At 53.8% G+C, this 17,961-nt stretch overlaps 1 protein-coding gene, 1 long non-coding RNA gene and 1 pseudogene across 2 annotated transcripts in view; 2 read left to right on the forward strand and 1 right to left on the reverse strand.

Annotated features, from left to right (window-relative positions):
- Positions 1 to 17,961, reverse strand: part of LOC137467742 (zinc finger protein 208-like) — a 181,526-nt pseudogene that overhangs the window by 113,963 nt on the left and 49,602 nt on the right.
- LOC137467743 (zinc finger protein 850-like) overlaps positions 1 to 17,961 on the forward strand; it is a 192,088-nt gene that overhangs the window by 71,153 nt on the left and 102,974 nt on the right. The window lies entirely within an intron of this gene.
- LOC137467753 (uncharacterized) lies at positions 14,469 to 16,586 on the forward strand. Its single transcript, XR_010995618.1, has 3 exons — positions 14,469 to 14,518; positions 15,532 to 15,641; positions 16,396 to 16,586. It is a non-coding gene; the product is annotated as an uncharacterized lncRNA (long non-coding RNA).

A 17,961-nucleotide genomic window follows, 5' to 3' on the forward strand; every position in this document is an offset into this window, starting at 1 on the left:
CCTCAACCGTGCTTCTCCTTCCCTTCTCCTCCTGCCCCCAGGCCCAGCACCCACTGCCGGCTCCCTCTTCCCCCAAACCCACAGCATCCCAGCGCAGGGGCAGGGATGGAGCTGGGGCAGGTCGGGCTGGGGCAGCGCTGGGCTCTCGGCCACTTCCGCCCGCACTCGGTCCCCACTGCAGCCGCTCCCGCCAGGACAGCGCGGGGGGGCCCGGCCTTGGCGCTGCCCCACTCCCACCTCCCCAAATTCCCCTCGCGGGGGCGATGGGGCCGAGGGGGGTCACAGGTGGGTTCCACGTGGGGAACGCTGGGAGCTGCAGATTGTACATGGAAGGATCAGGATTTTCTATTAAGCATTTGCTTTGGGTCGCTGGAGAAAGGAACGATTTTGCACAAAGCTCAGCAGCTCTCAGAGGATGAACACCCACAGGCAGTGAGCGCAGCTGCAGGAGTGGCAGAAGAAGGCCCTGGAGCACTTGGGCACAAAGGCACAGCAGCTGAATGCAAGAAGGGATGAGCAAAAGGCCAAGCTGAAGGCAAAGGCCATGGCACAGCTCCTACAGCCCCTCTGGGATCAACCCCAGGGCCCAAGGGGGCCCCAGCACCCAGGGGACGGGGTCGGCCACAAGCACCTGGCAGAGGCATTGCCCTCCTGGGCAGGGGAGAGCCCACCCAAACAGCCCCTGGGAAGGAGTCAGGGCTGTAAACCAAGATGCCATGGGTACGGCTTTTGCCGTTGGCTTTGGCAAGAAGAAGAGCCAGACCCCGGGCTGATATTGAATTCTCTCCCTTGCAATTGATCTTGGGAATTCCTTACCCTGGTAATTCTCCACCCAGTGCAGGGTGGGGATAAGGGATGTACATTTAAAGCAGTCTGTGGCCAGAGTCCTGTCTCTTGTGAAATCTCTCCCACAGGAAGCTGGGCTGGCACAGAGCCTGCCTTGGCACTTTGCTGTTCCCAACATCCAAGCAGGACATCGGGCCCTGCCTAAGGAGGCCAAAGCAGCACCACTGGTGGCCAAGTGGCGTGGCCCATGCCAAGTGTCCCTGAGGCCAGAAACAGCCCCCAGCACAGCTGAGCACGGGGGGACCCCTCAGCCTGGGCTCCAGGGCTCTGAAGCCCCGGAGATTTGCACTTCCCGCCTGCAGCAGGAGCATGGGAGGCCCCCACGGAGCCTGCACTGAAGGCAGCGCAGAAGCAGCCAGGGCTCCACAGCGGGGCAAGCCCCTGGGCCTGCCCACACATCCTCTGCTCAAATCCTCTGCCTGGGCACCCTCCTTGGGCATCTCCAGCCACCGGGGCCAATCCTTGCTGCCACTGCTGCAGCTTCAGTGCTTTCTGGGCCTGCACTGCCACAGCTGCTGGCGAAGACAACGGCACAATTCCACTCTGGGTCTCAGCCACACTCACACACTGCCCTGCCTGGGATTGCACTGATGGAAAATACACCAGGTCATAGACTTTAACATTTCTAACATTTTATTTCTCTACTCAGCCTTGGTTTGCCTTGGCCTCGGGGAAAGAAATGGTAAAGGTTTTTTTAAGGGATGTTCCACCACTCAGTGGAGATGAGTTTAACATCTCAACACACTGGGAATGGCCCAAAAGATTCCCACAAAGATAACGCCCAGCAGCAAACAGCAACCAACACCTACCCCAGACCCTGCCCCTGGCAGAGCTGGAGACACCTGCTCTGGAAAAGGCTGAGAAGGAAATCCAGCAGTTCCGACCTAAAGAACAGCAGAAGCCAAGAAATCCGGGTCCAGTAGGAACCCAAATACTAAAAACTGCACAACTTGAAACTGCAGAACATTAAACCAATGGATTTAGATTGGTTCAGACTGTATCAAGTTTGGGAAAAATCCAGTTAAACCCACGTGTCATGGAACGATTTTCTCTGCACACCCGGGCTATGTGGGGATGGAATGATTTCTGTTGCACATCCTGGTGTTATATGTAACAGGTATAATTCGCGCCATTTTCTTGCTTCATATATATATAATGTTAAATAGTTGTTAGGATGTGCCTCTTGGCATTAGAAGCCCCCCCCCCCCTTCTCCGGCAAAACTAAGTGTGTGTTGAAACCATTTACAAGCAAGGAGATGTGGCTCGCAGGAGATGGGCCTTATCTGAAGCGATATGGAGACACCCAGGCGCTGATCATCGCGTGAACGACCCGAGATGGACATCAGGATCATCCCCCCGGGCCGATACATGTAAATACTCTGTTCCCGTAAATTTCATCAAGAGCTTCCACTACACCAGACTTTGAATTTCTCTACATTGTCGCCGAGAAAGAAATCTCATCAACTTATGGGACTTTAAATGAAACAAAAGACTGAATGCCGAAGTCCTGGCCTCAGGCAAAATTTTCCCTATAAAAAATCGCTTGTACCAGGATGGTGGTGTGGAGGCATAGAGTGAAACCTCTGCTGAGGCTGATTTCTGTGTCTTGCACCCAGCGCCGATCCCGGGCTGGGCACTGTCCTTTTCCCTGTGGCTGGCTAAGTTAGATCTCTATTGCTAAAATAAATTCTTTTTATTTTTTTAATTTGGCTGGATCATTTTTCACTTATAGCACTGGCCAGAATCAAGGAATGCCTTGACTCTAACACTAAATATATTAGTGGAGTTTTTCTTTTTCCTGCACTTTCAGTGCAAAGTTTATAGCAGTAGAGTATTTTTTGTAATAATCCTACTTCTATATTGCCAATTAGGATTTGGTCGGGGATGAGAGAATGAGTTTTTACTCCGAGGAGAAGTAGAAAAAACTTAATTGCCTTGGAATTTTTTTGTGTATGTTTGTGCATGGCTCTTAGTGGTGGCAAAGTTTTGGTCTGGGTTTTTTGACGTTCACCTTTAGGCTGCAATTTGGAAAACGAGAAGAGATTTAAAGGTGACTCTTTGACTCATAAACACTAAATAGACGATTTGAAAGAAAAAAAAAGCAGCAGGTTCTGGTGGGGCCACAAGTGAGGCTGCTGAAGGCTGCTCTGGAAGAGAAGCTGCATTCCAGGCAGCCAGCAGAGGAGCTTTAGAAATGCAAATTAACACTGCTGGGGCAAAGTGGGGACAATGGACCTGCCTCTTCTTGCCTGGGGCAGGAATTGGGCTGATTCCCTCTGCCCCTCACCCCAAGCTCTGCCTGCCTGCACAGATGGAATCTGCACAGCTGAAGGCAGAGCCCATGGTGAGGATCTCTGACTCTGCAACAGAAATGGGTGAAGCTGCAAAGGGAAACAGCAAATGGAGAATGCTGTGAAAACCTCACTAAAATAAGGGGGGATCACCCCTGTGCCCACTCCAACATGTGCTGGCACTGTCTATGCTATACAGGGAGTATCAGAGCACTGGGGTTTTTGCTATAACAAGTTCAGGGAAATCAGTTGGAATTCAAGTATTTGATGATGTAATTAGACAAAAGCGTTCAATTGATGCAGCCCCGGCTGGAGGGAGCGCCCAAAAATGGGGAAAAGATGAACGGCCACCACAACAAATCCTACAACACCACAGACCAGCCCCTGGGAACCTGAACCAATTCATATCAGGAGACACAGAACCCATTTATCATTTCAATGGCATCATTAGATTACAAGCTGTCCTCGAAATAAGAACCAACCAGACACCTCCAGCTCCTGACCTTCCTGCCGACCAACCCACTGAAATGAGGAACACAACATTTCACCATGGATGGGATCATATAATCTGTAAGCAGAAAAAGGCGGAGTTTGTGGAAAACTAAATGATTCCAACTGCTGTTGGCAAAGAGACGACAAAGGAAAAGCAGTGAAAAAAGATAACAAAGGAAATAGGAGAGCAGTTTATGTATTGGTCCAAACATGGAAAGGATGGGAATGGGACACGGTTTCGTGGCTCCCTGGCACACCATGGGTTAAACGAATGCTGCTTCTCCTCTTCTGTGCTACAGCAACTCTCATCTTTTTACCATGCTCCACACCTTGGGAGTGCAGCTCATCCAGCAGCTGAGCCAGGGGATGCAGGTGGCAGCCAGGCCTCCTGATCCAGAAACGGCTACAAAAGGACAGGGAATGAGGGCACCGAGAATAATCCCAAAACCAAAGAGGACCCGGGAAGAACAAAACAGAGTCAATGAGTGAATCTGCCTGGAGATAGGGCCAGCGACTTAGAGATGAGGAAGTAACGGGAGAAACCATCAGTTCCGACAAATGTTACAAATGGACCCGGACAGCTGCTCAAAGTCCCGCTAAACTCCTCAACTTCCCGAAGAACAAAGAGCAAACAGAGCCATGAATATCGGCTGTCATCCACAAGGAGGGGTGCATATGAACGAGGACAGGCAGCAGGCGGATCGGGAAGTCTGAACCTTCCAAGTCCCTCAGCCAGTGGGCAAAGGCAGAGGGAGATGCGGCCGGGAAAATGAGCATCCAAAGGAGGCAGCGTGCTACAACAAAGGCAGAGACCGCATGGCAAATGCCCCACGGCCTCTCCCTCTGCTCAGCAATCGAGTCACTTTGACAGGACTCCTCGGTCTCCTCTGGCCACAGAAACCTCCGGCGACGGGAATTTCCCCGCACGGGCCCGGCCACGGGGCAGCCACCTCTGTCCCAGCCACAACAACCGGGACGAGCCAGCGCTGCTCCGGCAGCGGCTCCTGCCCAGGCAGCGGCGGGAAGGAGACCGCGGGCAGCCGCTCCCGCAGCGCCCTCAGCCCAGGGCCGGCACGGGCCGGACACGGCACCGCCAAGCCGCCGGAGCCCCCTGCCGCCCCCTCCGCCCGCAGCGAGCCCCGAGCCCCCGCAGAACCCGGCGCGGCTCCCACCTGCGCCGGGGCCGCCTCCGAGCTCCGCCAATGCCGCCTCCCCGCGCTCCGGCCGCTGCCGCCGCTCCCGGGCCCGCACAGACGCTCCGCCAATGGCGCCGCTGCCGAGCCAGGGCCGCCCTCAGGCCGCCAGCGGGGCCGTGCTTCGCCCCGCTCTCACCCATCAGCGCGCCAGAACCGCGACTGACGGCAGCAGCGGCCAATGGCAGCGAGGGGCGGGCTCTGCACACGGCACAGCCTCGCCCCGCGCTCTCAGGGCCCCCCGGGCTGTGGGAGGGCAAAGCCGGAGATGAGGAACAGCCCTGGAACGGGCCCGGGCCCGGGCCGGCATCGATCTGCAGCACCAACAAACTGCTCCGCACCTCCCGACACGGCTTTCCCGGCCCTGCACCTTCGCCTTCGCTGCCTCCGGCTCTGCGGGAAGCCCAGCAGCCCCACTTCTCCTGCCCCCTAATTCGGAACATCCGTGCATCGCTTTGATTTCCCCCAAAAAGGGAAAACCGCCCCAAAGCCCTGTGGGTGAGTGGGGGAGGGGAGAGATTTCTGGCACAAAACTCCAAAAGCTCCGAGCAGGACAATGAGAAGTCAATGAAGAGCCTTGAATCCAGCTTTCCCCACGCCTCCCTCCTTCCAGCTGCACCTCTTCCTCCTCCTTCATCCCTGCCCTGCCCTTCCCTCCCTCCTCCTCCTTTAACAGGAGCAGCGACACCCTCGGTGCCCCGTTCCCGCAGCCCTGGCAGCCCGCGGAAGGAGCGGGTATGGAGCCGGGCAGGTCGGGATAAGCTTGGATCAAACTGGGAGAGACTGGAATCCTGCAGGGAGTGAGAGAAAGTTACCAGGCTCATACTGTAACGAACTGGGCTCGTACTGGGAGAAGCCACTGCCGGCCCCGGGACCACCCAAAAACACCTCCCGGGGACCCCCCGATGTCCCCCGAGGGCCAGCTGCGGCTCGGCTTTGGAGCCCTGCCAGCTCCAAACATCCCCCCAAAAAACCCCAACCCAGGCACCCCCCGGGATATTTGGGCCGAGCTCCCCCTCCCCGGGCACCTGCGGGATGGGGGGCGATGCTCCCGGGGCTGCGGCGACTTCTGGCAGCGCCAGGGCCCCGCGATTCCTTCTCTCCTCTCCTCCGGCCGCTCCCGGCTGCCGCTGCGCCTCTTCCTCCCTCCCTCCTCCTCCTCCCCCGTTCCCGAAGGCCGAACCGTGAGGGAAAAGGGGCGGGGAAAGGGCGGAACCGTGAGGGGAAAGGGGCGGTGAAAGGGCGGAACCGTGAGGGGAAAGGGGCGGGGCCAGGCCAAGGGCGGGAACCGTGAGGGGAAAGGGGCGGGGCCAGGCCAAGGGCGGGAACTGTGAGGGGACACTCTGTGAGGCGGCGCTCTGCAGACAGAACTGCCACGGACTGAAAATGAACGGCAAAGAAATCAGTAAGTCTGAAAGTTTTATTTGCTATCAAATACATCCCAGCCACCCATCCCCACACAGTCCCCATGTCACCGCTCCAAACTGGGATCCCACTTCTCCTAATCTCCTCCCAACCCCATCTCACTCTGGAGGTTGTGGAATCGAGTGAGTTTTGGGTGGGATTGAGATTTTTGAGGTGGGAACAAGCAAATTGAGGCGGGATTGAGCCTTTATGGGTTAAAATTCAGTGGTTTTCAGTGGCATGTGAGTGGTTTTGAGGGGAAAGATCGATGCCTCTTGGCTTTTGGAGTGCAGTTAAATTGAGAAGAGAAAAAAATTAAGGTCAATAGGAAAGGAGAAGCAGCTGGGTGTGTTCCCAATGTGGATCACAGGGAATGTGGGTCACCAGAGCTGTGCCCAATGTGGGTCCTCCAGTGGGGGATGGAGTTTAGCTCTTCTCACATTGGGGCACTCGCAGCGCTTCCATTACCGGTGGCTCCGTTGGTGTTTGGTCAAGGTAGAGCTGCTGGGGAAGCTCTTCCCACACTGGGGACACTCGTAGGGCCTCTCCCCAGTGTGGATGCGCTGGTGTCTGATGAGGTGGGACTTCTGCCTGAATCCCTTCCCGCAGTCAGGGCAGCAGAAGGGCCTCTCCTCTGTGTGAACCAGATAGTGCGTGAGGAGATGGGAGCTGGTCTGAAACCTCTTCCCACACTTGGAACACTCGTAGGGCCTCTTCCCAGTGTGGATCCTCTGGTGCTTGATCAGGCTGTAGCTCTGGCTGAAGCTCTTCCCACACTTGGAACACTCGTAGGGCCTCTTCCCAGTGTGAATCCTCTGGTGCACGTTCAGGCTGGAGCTCTGTCTGAAGCTCTTCCCACACTCCCCACACTCGTAGGGCCTCTCCCCAGTGTGGATCCTCTGGTGCTTCATCAGGTGGGAGCTCCGCCTGAAGCTCTTCCCACACTCTGAGCACGTGTGGGGCTTCTCCCCATCATGGAGCTGCTCATGGACCACCAGCTCCGAGCTCCGGCTCAATCTCTGGCTGCCTCCCTGGCCCAGGGTGGGTCTTTCCTCCTCAGATCCCCGCGATCTGCGTTTGCAGCCTGTCCTCGTGCGGCATCTCCAGGGCTTTTCCTTCCCGCTGGGTTCCTGTGTCGTGGAGCCGCTCAAATCAGCCTCTTCCACGAGGTTCTGCTGCAGGGATTTGTCCTCCCTGCTCTCCATCCTCAGCTCCTGCTCTGGGGGAGCAAGGACAAGGACAGGGTCTTCCTCTTCCTCACCGCCTCCCAGGGGCTGGGAATGGGAAATCCTGGTCTGGGGAAAACAAGGGATAAGCACCTTGAGTCTGAAGGTCCCTCTGCCCAAATCCATCTCTAGAAGTCCCTGGCCACCTGGGCTCCATAGAAACCTCCCAAACACCAAGATTCAGCCCTGAAAAAGCCTCCCAGGAGTTCCCCATCCCTGCTCCCTCCCCTTTGCTGTTTGGGGCTCCCCCCCGTCCCAGCTGCTGGAGGTCACGCTTGGATTGGGGGTCCCCCTTCTCCTCGCTGCCCGCCCTCCCCAGGCTGTTGGGAGTCCCAGCAATCCCAAAAGCTCCCCCCTCTTGGCTCTCCCCATTTAGGGCTGCCGGGGCTTTTTGGGCTCCCGGGCTCCCTTCTCCCCTTCCTCTCTGCTTGGGGCTGCAGGGGCTCCAAGGAGTCCCCCCTGCCCCTCTCCAGGCTCTTGAGGGTCCCGCCGATGGCAGCGCTCCCCCCTCTCTGGGCTCCCCACTTTGGGCTCCTGGGGGACACAGGGCTCTGCTCCTCCAGGCTGCCTCTGCCGGCAGCCGCCACCGGGACCCCCAGTGTCCCCCCAAGGGACCTTTTCCGCTCGGCTTTGCAGTTCTTCATTCTCCAAACATCCCCCCAAAACAACCCGACCCAGGCACCCCCCAGGATATCTGGGCCGAGCTCCCCCTCCCCGCTCACCTGCGGGATGATCCCACAGCTGGGGGCTACGAATTCAGGGAGGGCTCGACCGCGTGTTTCCTCCTGCTGTCCTTGATCCGCCTTTGTCCCTCCTCTTCCTCTTCCTCCCGCCCCTCCTCTTCCTTCCCCCCTTTTCTTCCTCCCTAAGCCCCCCTCCTTCTCCTCCTTCATCCCTGCCCTTCCCTCCCTCCTCTTCTCCCCCCCTCCTCCTCTTCCCTAACCCCGCCTGATTCTCCTCTTCCTTCCCCCCTTCTCCTTCTCCCTAACCCCCCCTCGCCTTCTCCTCCTTCATCTCTCCTCTTCCATCGCTCCTCCTCCTCCTCCTCCTGTGTGCTATCCCCTCCTCCCTGTCCTCCTTCATCCCTCCCCTTCCATCCCTCCTCCTTCTCCTCCTCTTCCCCCTCCCTTTCCCCATCTCCTTCTCCTGTTTCCAGCCCTACTCGCTCTCCTTCTTCACCCCTCCTCTTCCATGCGACCCCAGTTTGTACTGGGATTTGTATGCTCCGTGTCTGTAGGATCCCATTCCATATCATCCCAGTCCTGTTTATCCCAGTCTCTATGGTCCTGATCCATGTGGTCCCAGTCTGTGCAGTCCCACTCTGTGCAGTCCCAGTCTGTAGGATCCCAGTCCATGTTATCCCAGTCTGGGTGGTCCCAGTCCATAGGATCGCATTCCACAGGGTCCCAGTCCCTGTTTTATCCCAGTCCATAGGATCCCAGTTCCATATAATCCCAGTCCAGTTTATCCCAGTCCATAGGATTCAGGTCTATAGGATCCCAGTCCGGGCTATCCCAGTCCAGATTATCCCAGTTCATAGGATCCCAGTCTGGGCTATCCCAGTCCAGTTTATCCCAGTCCATAGGGTCCCAGGCCCTATTCGATCCCATTCCCTGTTTTATCCCAGTTCCATATAGTCCCAGTCCAGTTTATCCCAGTCCATAGGATCCCAGTTCCATATAATCCCAGTCCAGGTTATCCCAGTCCATAGTATTCAGGTCCATAGGATCCCAGTCTGGGCTATCCCAGTCCAGTTTATCCCAGTCCATAGGGTCCCAGGCCCTATTTGATCCCATTCCCTGTTTTATCCCAGTTCCATATAACCCCAGTCCAGTTTATCCCAGTCCATAGGATTCCAGTCCATATTTGATCCCATTCCCTGTTTTATCCCAGTTCCATATAATCCCAGTCCAGTTTATCCCAGTCCAGTTTATCCCATTCCATAGGATCCCCGTCCCTATTTGATCCCATTCCCTGTTTTATCCCAGTTCCATATAATCTCTCCAGTCTCTCAGGCATCATGGGGAACTGGGATAACTGGGGAGCACGGGATGATGGGGAAACTGGGAAAATGGGGGAGAAATTGGGATAACTGGAGAGCACGGGATAATGGGGAAACTGGGAAAATGGGGGAGAAACTGGGGTAACTGGGAGAGTGGGATAATGGGGAACTGGGATAATTGGGGGAACTGGGATAACTGGGATAATGGGGAACTGGGATAATGGGGGGAACTGAGATAATGGGGAACTGGTATAATGGGGGAACTGGGATAACTGGGGAATTGGGATAATGGGGGGAACTGGGATAATGGGGAATTGGGATAATGGGAGTACTGGGATAAATGGGAGAGTGGGTTAGGGGAACTGGGATAACTGGGATAATGGGGAACTGGGATAACTGGGATAATGGGGAACTGGGATAATGGGAGTACTGGGATAACTGGGAGAGTGGGATAATGGGGAAGTGGGATAACTGGGATAATGGGAGTACTGGGATAACTGGGAGAGAGGGATAATGTGGGACTGGGATAACTGGGATAATGGGGAACTGGGATAAGGGGGAACTGGGATGATGGGAGTACTGGGATAATGGGAATTTTGGGATAATGGGAATTTTGGGATAGTGGGAAAATTGGGAATATCAGAATGGAAATTCTGGCATAACAGGAATACCGTTGGGAATTTTGGGATAGTGGGGACACAAACCAGGGTAACTGGGATCGTGGGGATAATGGGAAAATTGGGAATGTTGGGATACCGGGAATTCCAGGATAATGGGAATTTTGGGATAACAGTGAGAAAAACTGGGATAACAGGAATTCCGGGATAATGGGAATTTTTGGATAACATAAATTCCAGGATAATGGGAATTTTGGGATAAGGGGAATTTTGGGATAACAGTGACAAAAACTGGGATAACATAAATTCCAGGATAATGGGAATTTTGGGATAAGGGGAATTTTGGGATAACAGTGACAAAAACTGGGACAACATAAATTCCAGGATAATGGGAATTTTGGGATAAGGGGAATTTTGGGATAGCAGTGACAAAAAGTGGGATAACATAAATTCCAGGATAATGGGAATTTTGGGATAGCAGTGACAAAAACTAGGATAACATAAATTGCAGGATAATGGGAATTTTGGGATAAGGGGAATTTTGGGATAGCAGTGACAAAAAGTGGGATAACATAAATTCCAGGATAATGGGAATTTTGGGATAATGGGAATTTTGGGATAACAGAAATTCCAGGATAAAGGGAATTTTGGGATAATGGGTATTTTGGGATAACAGTGACAAAAAGTGGGATAACAGGAATTCCAGGATAATGTGAATTTTGGGATAACAGGAATTCCAGGATAACATAAATTCCAGGATAATGGGAAATTTGGGATAACGGGAATTCCGGGATAACAGAAATTCTGGGATAACAGAAATTCCAGGATAATGGGAATTTTGGGATAATGGGAAATTTGGGATATCATAAATTCCAGGATAATGAAAAATTTGGGATAACATAAATTCCAGGATAATGGAAAATTTGGGATAACGGGAATTCCAGGATAACAGAAATTCTGGGATAACGGGAATTCCGGGATAACGCTGCCCGATGCCCATCCCGTTTCGGGAATGATTTGGGAATGTTTTTTTTTTTTTTTGGAATTATGGGGTGAGGCTTGTCCCGGTGCTGGGGGGGGGGGGGGGGATTTGGGGGGAATTTTAGGGTATTTGGGGGGAATTTTGGGAGGAATGGGGGAGTTTTGGTGGAATTTTAGGGGATTTGGGGGATTTTGGGGGAATTTTAGGGGATTTGGGGGCATTTTGGAGGATTTGGGGGAAATTTTGGGGGATATTTTAGGGGATTTGGGGGGAATTTTGGGAGGATTTTAGGGGTTTTGGGGGGAATTTTAGGGGATTTGGGGGGAAATTTGGGAGGATTGGGGGAGTTTTAGGGGATTTGGGGGATTTTGTGGGAATTTTAGGGGATTTGGGGGCATTTTGAAGGATTTGGGGGGAATTTTGGGGGATATTTTAGGGGATTTGGGGGGAATTTTGGGAGGATTTGGGGGGAATTTTGGGGGGAATTTTAGGGGATTGGGGGGGATTTTAGGGGATTTGGGGGAAATTTTAGGGGATTTTGGGGGGTTTAGTGGGTCCTTGGGGGTCTTGGAAGGTCTGGGAGGGTTTTGGGGGTCTTCGGGGACTTTAGGGAGGTCCTGGAGGTCTTGAGGTGTCCGGGGGTTTGGGGGAATTTGAGGGGAGTTTGGGGGGGGTCCTGGGGGGATTTTGGGGTCTCGGAGAATTTTCAGGGGGTCTTGAATGGATTTTGGTGGCCTCAGGGGATTTTGGGGATCTCAGGAGGATTTTTGGGGGTCTCAGGGGGTCTCAATGGATTTTGGGATTCGCAGAGAATTTTGGGGAGGGGTCTCATTGAATTTTGGGGATCTTGGGGGGTCCCAGGAGGGATTTTGTGGGTCTCAGGGTGGGGCTCTCCATGAATTTTGGGGTCTCAGAGAATTTTGGGGGGTCTCAGGAGGGATTTTGGGGGTCTTGGAGGGGCTCTTTGGGGGTGTTCAGGATGGATTTTGGGGGTCTCAGGGCAGGGCTCTCAATGGATTTTGGGGTCTCAGAGAATTTTGGGGACATCAGGGTGGGGGTCTTGATGGATTTTGGGGTCTCAGAGAATTTTGGGGTGGTCTTAGGAGGGATTTTGGGGGCTCGCGGGGGAGGATTTTGGGGATCTTGGGGGGTCTCTCAGTGGATTTTGGGGTCTCAGAAAATTTTGGGGGGTCTTGGGGGGGTTTTGGGGATCTCAGGGTGGGGCTCTCCATGGATTTTAGGGTCTCAGAGAATTTTGGGGGGTCTCAGGAGGGATTTTGGGGGTCTTGGGAGGGTCCTGAATGCATTTTGGGGGTCTCAGGGTGGGGCTCTCCATGAATTTTGGGCTCTCAGAGAATTTTGGGGGGGTTTCGGGGGGGATTTTGTGGGTCTTGGACGGGCTCTCAATGGATTTTGGGGTCTCAGAGAATTTTGGGCGGTCTCAGGAGGGATTTTGGGGGTGTCAGCGAATTTTGGGGGGTCTTGAGCGATTTTGGGGATCTCAATGTGGGGTCTCGATGGATTTTGCGGTTTCAGAGAATTTTAGGGCCTTCTTGGGGGGATTTTGGGGGTCTCAGGGTGGTCTGGAATGGATTTTGGGCGGTTTCGGGGGGATTTTGGGGGTCTCGGGGGGGTTCTCATTGAATTTTGGGAGCTCCCAGCCCCCCTAAACGAACTCGGGGGGTCTCTACCCCCCAAAAATCTCAAACCCCCCCCCAAAAAATCTCTTCCAGGCCCCCCCTGAGCTCGTTGTGGGACCCCTCCCCAATTTTGGGGACCCCCCCATGGTGGCCGAGCTGGACAACGTGGAGGTCGCCCCTCCCCCCAACAACAACAACGGCCCCTGGGACCCCCCCAGGAGCCCCGAGCCTGGGGGGACCCCAAAATCTTCGAGTGCTCCCGGATCAAGGCCTTGGCTGGTGGGTGAAAAAAAAATAAAAAATCCAAATATTTCCCAAAAAATTCGCAGATTTCCCCCCCAAAAAAGAACCCAAAAAATCAAAATATTCCACAAAAAATTCGCAGATTCCCCCACGAAGAAACCCCAAGAAAATCAAAATATTCCCCAAAAATTTTCATATTTCCTTCCCCACCAAAAAAAAAAACCAAAAAATGAAAATATTACCCAAAGATTCACAGATTTCCCCCCCAAAAAAACCCAAAAAAATCAAAATATTCCCCAAAAAATTTGCAGATTCCCCCCCAAAAAAATCCAAATATTTCCCAAAAAATTCGCAGATTCCCCCCCAAAAAAACCCAAAAAATCCAAATATTCCCCAAAAAATTTGCAGATTTCAACCCTCAAAAAATAAAAAAACCAAAAAACCCCAAAACAAACTTCTCAAATCCCCCCAAAAACCCCCAAAACCTCAAAAAACCCTAAAAAAACTCCTCAAACACCCAAAAACCCCTAAAAAAGCCCCAAAAATCTTCTCAACTCTCCCCAGAAAACCCCAAAACCCCCCAAAAGCCCCCAAAATTTGGGGTGACCTTGATGTCCCCTGGACGAGCAGGCCATGGTGAAGGAGAAGACCTTCACCAAGTGGGTGAACGTCCACCAGAAGGCTCCTGAGTCCCATGGGGGTCTCAGGGTGGATTTGGGGTCTCAGGGTGGATTTGGGGTGGATTTGGGGTGACCTCGATGTCCCCTGGACGAGCAGGCCATGGTGAAGGAGAAGACCTTCACCAAGTGGGTGAACGTCCACCAGAAGGCTCCTGAGTCCCATGGGGGTCTCAGGGTGGATTTGGGGTCTCAAGGTGGGTCTGGGGTGGAATTTGGGGTGGATTTGTGGTGACCGCTATGTCCCTTCAGACGAGCGGGACGCGGTGCAGAAGAAGACCTTCACCAAGTGGGTGAACGCCCACCCGGCACGCGCCACCTGCCGCGTCGGGGACCTCTACTTGGACCTGCACGATGGCTTTGTGCTCACGCGGCTGCTTGAGGTGCTCTTGGGGGAGACCATGGTGAGGAGACCCACATGGCATCTTCATCGCCATCATTGCCATCATCATCATCGTTCTCATCTGCTGTCATTATTGCCATGAGTGGTGCATCATCATCATCATCATTCTCTGTCACCTTCATCGTCATTGTCATCATCGTCATCATTGTCATCTTCTGCTGTCATCATTGGCATGAGTGGTGCATCATCATCATCATCATTCTCTGTCACCTTCATCGTCATTGTCATCATCGTCATCATCACTGTCATTGTTGTTGCCCTCTACTGTTATCATCGCCATGAGTGGGGCATCATCATCATCATCATTCTGGTGGCTGCTGCGCTGTTGTTGGAAGGGTCGATGCCCCCAGGTGTTTGTGAACGCTGCAGGCAGCAGAGATCTCCTGTCTGGGCTGGCTTTCACTGCCAGGGCCTAAAGCGCTGCTTCTTTCTTCTCTGCTGTTTTGTCTCCAGGGCTTTCGGAACCGTTTCGAAAGGACTCGACAGGGCCACTGGAGGAGAGGTCAGTGTCAACACGCCCAGCACGTCTGGCAGCTCTCCAGGGCTCTCCCCTCTGCTGGGAGCTATGGCTGCAGCTTTGGGGGCCAGCAGAGCTTTCCTGCACAGGCTGCTCCTCTGCAGGCAGAGCCGTGTCAGCCTGCAGAGCACAGCTGGGACAGACTTGGTCCTTCTGAAGTGCCCAAAGGAATGCAAGGAGGGCAGCGGTGTCTGTCAGAGCAGGACACGCTGGCTTGGTCTTCATATCTAAAAGTGGGAATGCATCAGTGCTGGAGACTGAGGCCCAATTTATCTTCACCCCAGCCTCAGACAGGAACACTATTTAGCAGTTTTTCCATCCTGCCTTTCATCTTCAAAGGATACCTCAAGGCCTAAAGAGGGAGAGATCCTGCTTGGGCTCAGTTTGGGGTTTTAGTTCCACTGCAGCTGTTCACAGAGAGAGGGAGAGAAATGAGAAGATGGATGTCCAGAGCAAAGCTCTCTCCTAAACCCTGCAGTTGTGTTTGGATCTGGGGTCAGTGACAGCCTGTGACAGGGATCACCTGAGCAATGGATGTGTGTGTTTGGTTTGTTGTGCAACCCCAACCAGAGCAGTTGCATCTGAAATCATGACCCAATCCCATAGAACTGCTAAAGGGTTCCCAGCTGTTTTGCTCTGTTTGCACAGAACCAGAATTACCCCCTGCTTGCAGAATGTGTTTGAACAATAATGAGAGTGTTGAGGCCATTTGAGAAGACTGTAGGTGCAGAGAATGTGGTTAGAGCTTGGAGGCTGACAGCTGAGGGGCCATTTCTGCAGAGCCTGCAAGGCCAAATATCTCTGGCCATGTGTCCTGTAAGCAGCCCCCAGCGAGCAGAGCAATGGGCTGTGGGAATGGCACTTGCTGAGCTCTGGTGTCCCATCCCAAGGCAGTTTGGGCACAGCCCGGCTCCGTAGCCCCAAAAAGACTCGCTCTGTGTTTGCTGCGGCCTCCTGCCACAGACTCCTCCAGTTAAAGGTCTGCAATGTCCCTTCAGGTGGCCATAAAGAAAATGAGTCTGAGAGGGCAGAACAGGGAACGAGCTGTGAATGAGCTCCTACTCCTGAAGAACAAGAAGCACCCCAACATTGTCAGCTCCTTGGACAGGTGAGTGCTTCAGGCCTTATCCCGTGCCCGGGCCCTGCCTTAACCTTTCCTGGCATCCGTAGTCTGTAGCCTGATTTGAAAATGCCTGACCCTGCCGTATCTTCCCAAAACAACAGCCTGGCAGTTCGCTCCCTCCCTGTGCTTTTGTTGCTTTGGTTTGGTTTTCCCTTCAAGCTGACCGTGTTTTCTGTGTCTTACAACATGTGCTGATAAACCACAGCAGAAATTATTTCCCTTGGCTTCTTCTTCCCAGCCCTTTCCCATTGCTGCAGATGCCAGGAAGACCAGGTTCTTGTTCCCAGAAATGCCTCGTTTGCCCATTTGTCACTGGCCCAGCCTGTTTCTGAAGGGACTTTCTGAAAGGTTTTCTGACCCCTTTTGTCCCAAGTGCTGCCCGGCCTCCTCCCCTGGATAACCCTGGGAGCTGTGTTGCCTTGTTCTGCAGGGAAGGGTGGAACTGATGAGTTCAGAAGCTGAACCAGCTGGGGGCCAGTGTTGTGGTTCCACATTGATCTGGGCCTTTGCTAAACTGCATTTTTCACCTGCTTGCCATCTCAGGCCTCTCCTTTCTCACAGGGGTCTCCTCCTTTAGGCTGTGCAGATCCCAAGGGCTGTGCAGCCTGGCAGGAATGTCTCTCCATCGGATTCTGTCCTCATTGACAAGTGACCTGGCAACAAAACTCCACTCCAGGCTCTTCCATGGGAGAATTGAGCACTGCACATTGGTCTCCATGCCACTGCTTTCCTCTTCCAGCTTCCTTGTTGATGGAGATCTCTGGCTGGTGATGGAATACATGGATGGAGGAACTTTGCAGGACGTTGTCAGACAGACACGCATGGCTGAAGGAGAGATGGCAGCTGTCAGTCGGGAGGTGAGGGATCCTGCCTGTGACTGCCATGCCTTGGACACGATGGTCCTTCCCAGCAGGGCGTGAGAGCAGGAGTGGCTCCAGGCTCAGGGCTTTGTTTCTCTGTTGTTTTTATGAGCTGGATAAGAAAGAGCCCCTGCAGTGAACGGCCTGCCAGCAGCACTGCACTTCTACTCTGTTCTTGTTCTCTTTCCTGCTGTTGTGGCACTCTCTGTCTGTTTTGGATTTGATGTACTGTTCTCAGCTTTGCCTTGAACCGTTTGCCTGGAGCTTGTCTGCACTGCACTCCTGGCCTGTCACAGCAAAGTCGCTGCTGGCAGAATTCTAAACTGTCCTTTCTTGTGTGATATATTCCAGCCATTGGTTTTTACCCTCGTGTTTCTTGTTCTCTCTCAGTGTCTGCAGGGCCTGCATTTCCTCCATTCGAACCGGGTGATCCACAGAGATCTGAAGAGCTCCAACATCCTTCTGGGAATGGACGGCTCTGTCAAGCTGGGTGGGTGTTCCTGGCCAGGCACGGCGCTCCCGGGGTGCGGCTGTGGGGCTGCTTCCCAGTGACGGCCAGAGCCCCACAAGGGCTGCTGGGGGCACTGCCCGGCCCCTGCTGCCAGCTGAGAGCGGCTGCCCCTGCAGAGAGCTCAGGAGTGGAGCAGGCTGTCAGGGGTGCCTTTGCTCTGGCAATGGCCCTCCCAGAGGGGCAGGAGTTGGAATCTAAAGCTGCAAGGGAATCAGTAAAAGCGACTGCACGAAAGCTGAGGGTTTCTTTAAGGGTCCAGTTCAGTTCCATCTTTCCTTGGCTACAGCCCTGAGGACTTTTCCAGCTGACTTCACTGCTGCATTCTGAGACGGAGAGCGGGGAGTCTTTGTGCTTGGTTTCCTCATTCCAGCTGCCTTTGACAGTGTTTGCTTCTGTCCTCAGCTGATTTTGGCCTCAGCGCTCAGCTCAGCCCTGAGCAGGACCAGTGCAGCTCCATGGTGGGCACTGCTCACTGGATGGCCCCAGAAGTTGTCACCAGTTCTCCTTACGGCCCCAAGGTGGACATCTGGTCCTTTGGAATTGTGACCATCGAGATGGTGGAAGGAGAACCGCCTTACTTCAGGGAAACGAGGGCCATGGTAAGGGGCCAATTCTCCCGTGGTTGCAGAGGCCTGTGAGCACAGGGTGAGCCTGCACTGGGAGCAGCAGCTGGAGGTTTCTGCACATGGGGAAGGGAATTCCCAGAGGACTGGAGCCTCAACACAGACACATATTCTGCAGTCTCCAGACACAATTTGCTTTGGGATTTACGTTGTTGCAGCTCTTCTGGCTGTGAGGGTGACCTGAAAATGTGAAGCAAGTGCACCAGCTCTTTACAATGGCTGCGGCAGCACCAGGGTTTGGGATTTTTGGTTGGCATAGAAAAATGAGCTGTGAGCAGCATCTCTGCCAGGGAGGAAAGTGCCCCTGGAGC

This window comes from Anomalospiza imberbis, unplaced genomic scaffold, assembly GCF_031753505.1.
Source record: "Anomalospiza imberbis isolate Cuckoo-Finch-1a 21T00152 unplaced genomic scaffold, ASM3175350v1 scaffold_78, whole genome shotgun sequence".
In the NCBI taxonomy this organism is placed as follows: Eukaryota; Metazoa; Chordata; class Aves; order Passeriformes; family Viduidae; genus Anomalospiza; species Anomalospiza imberbis.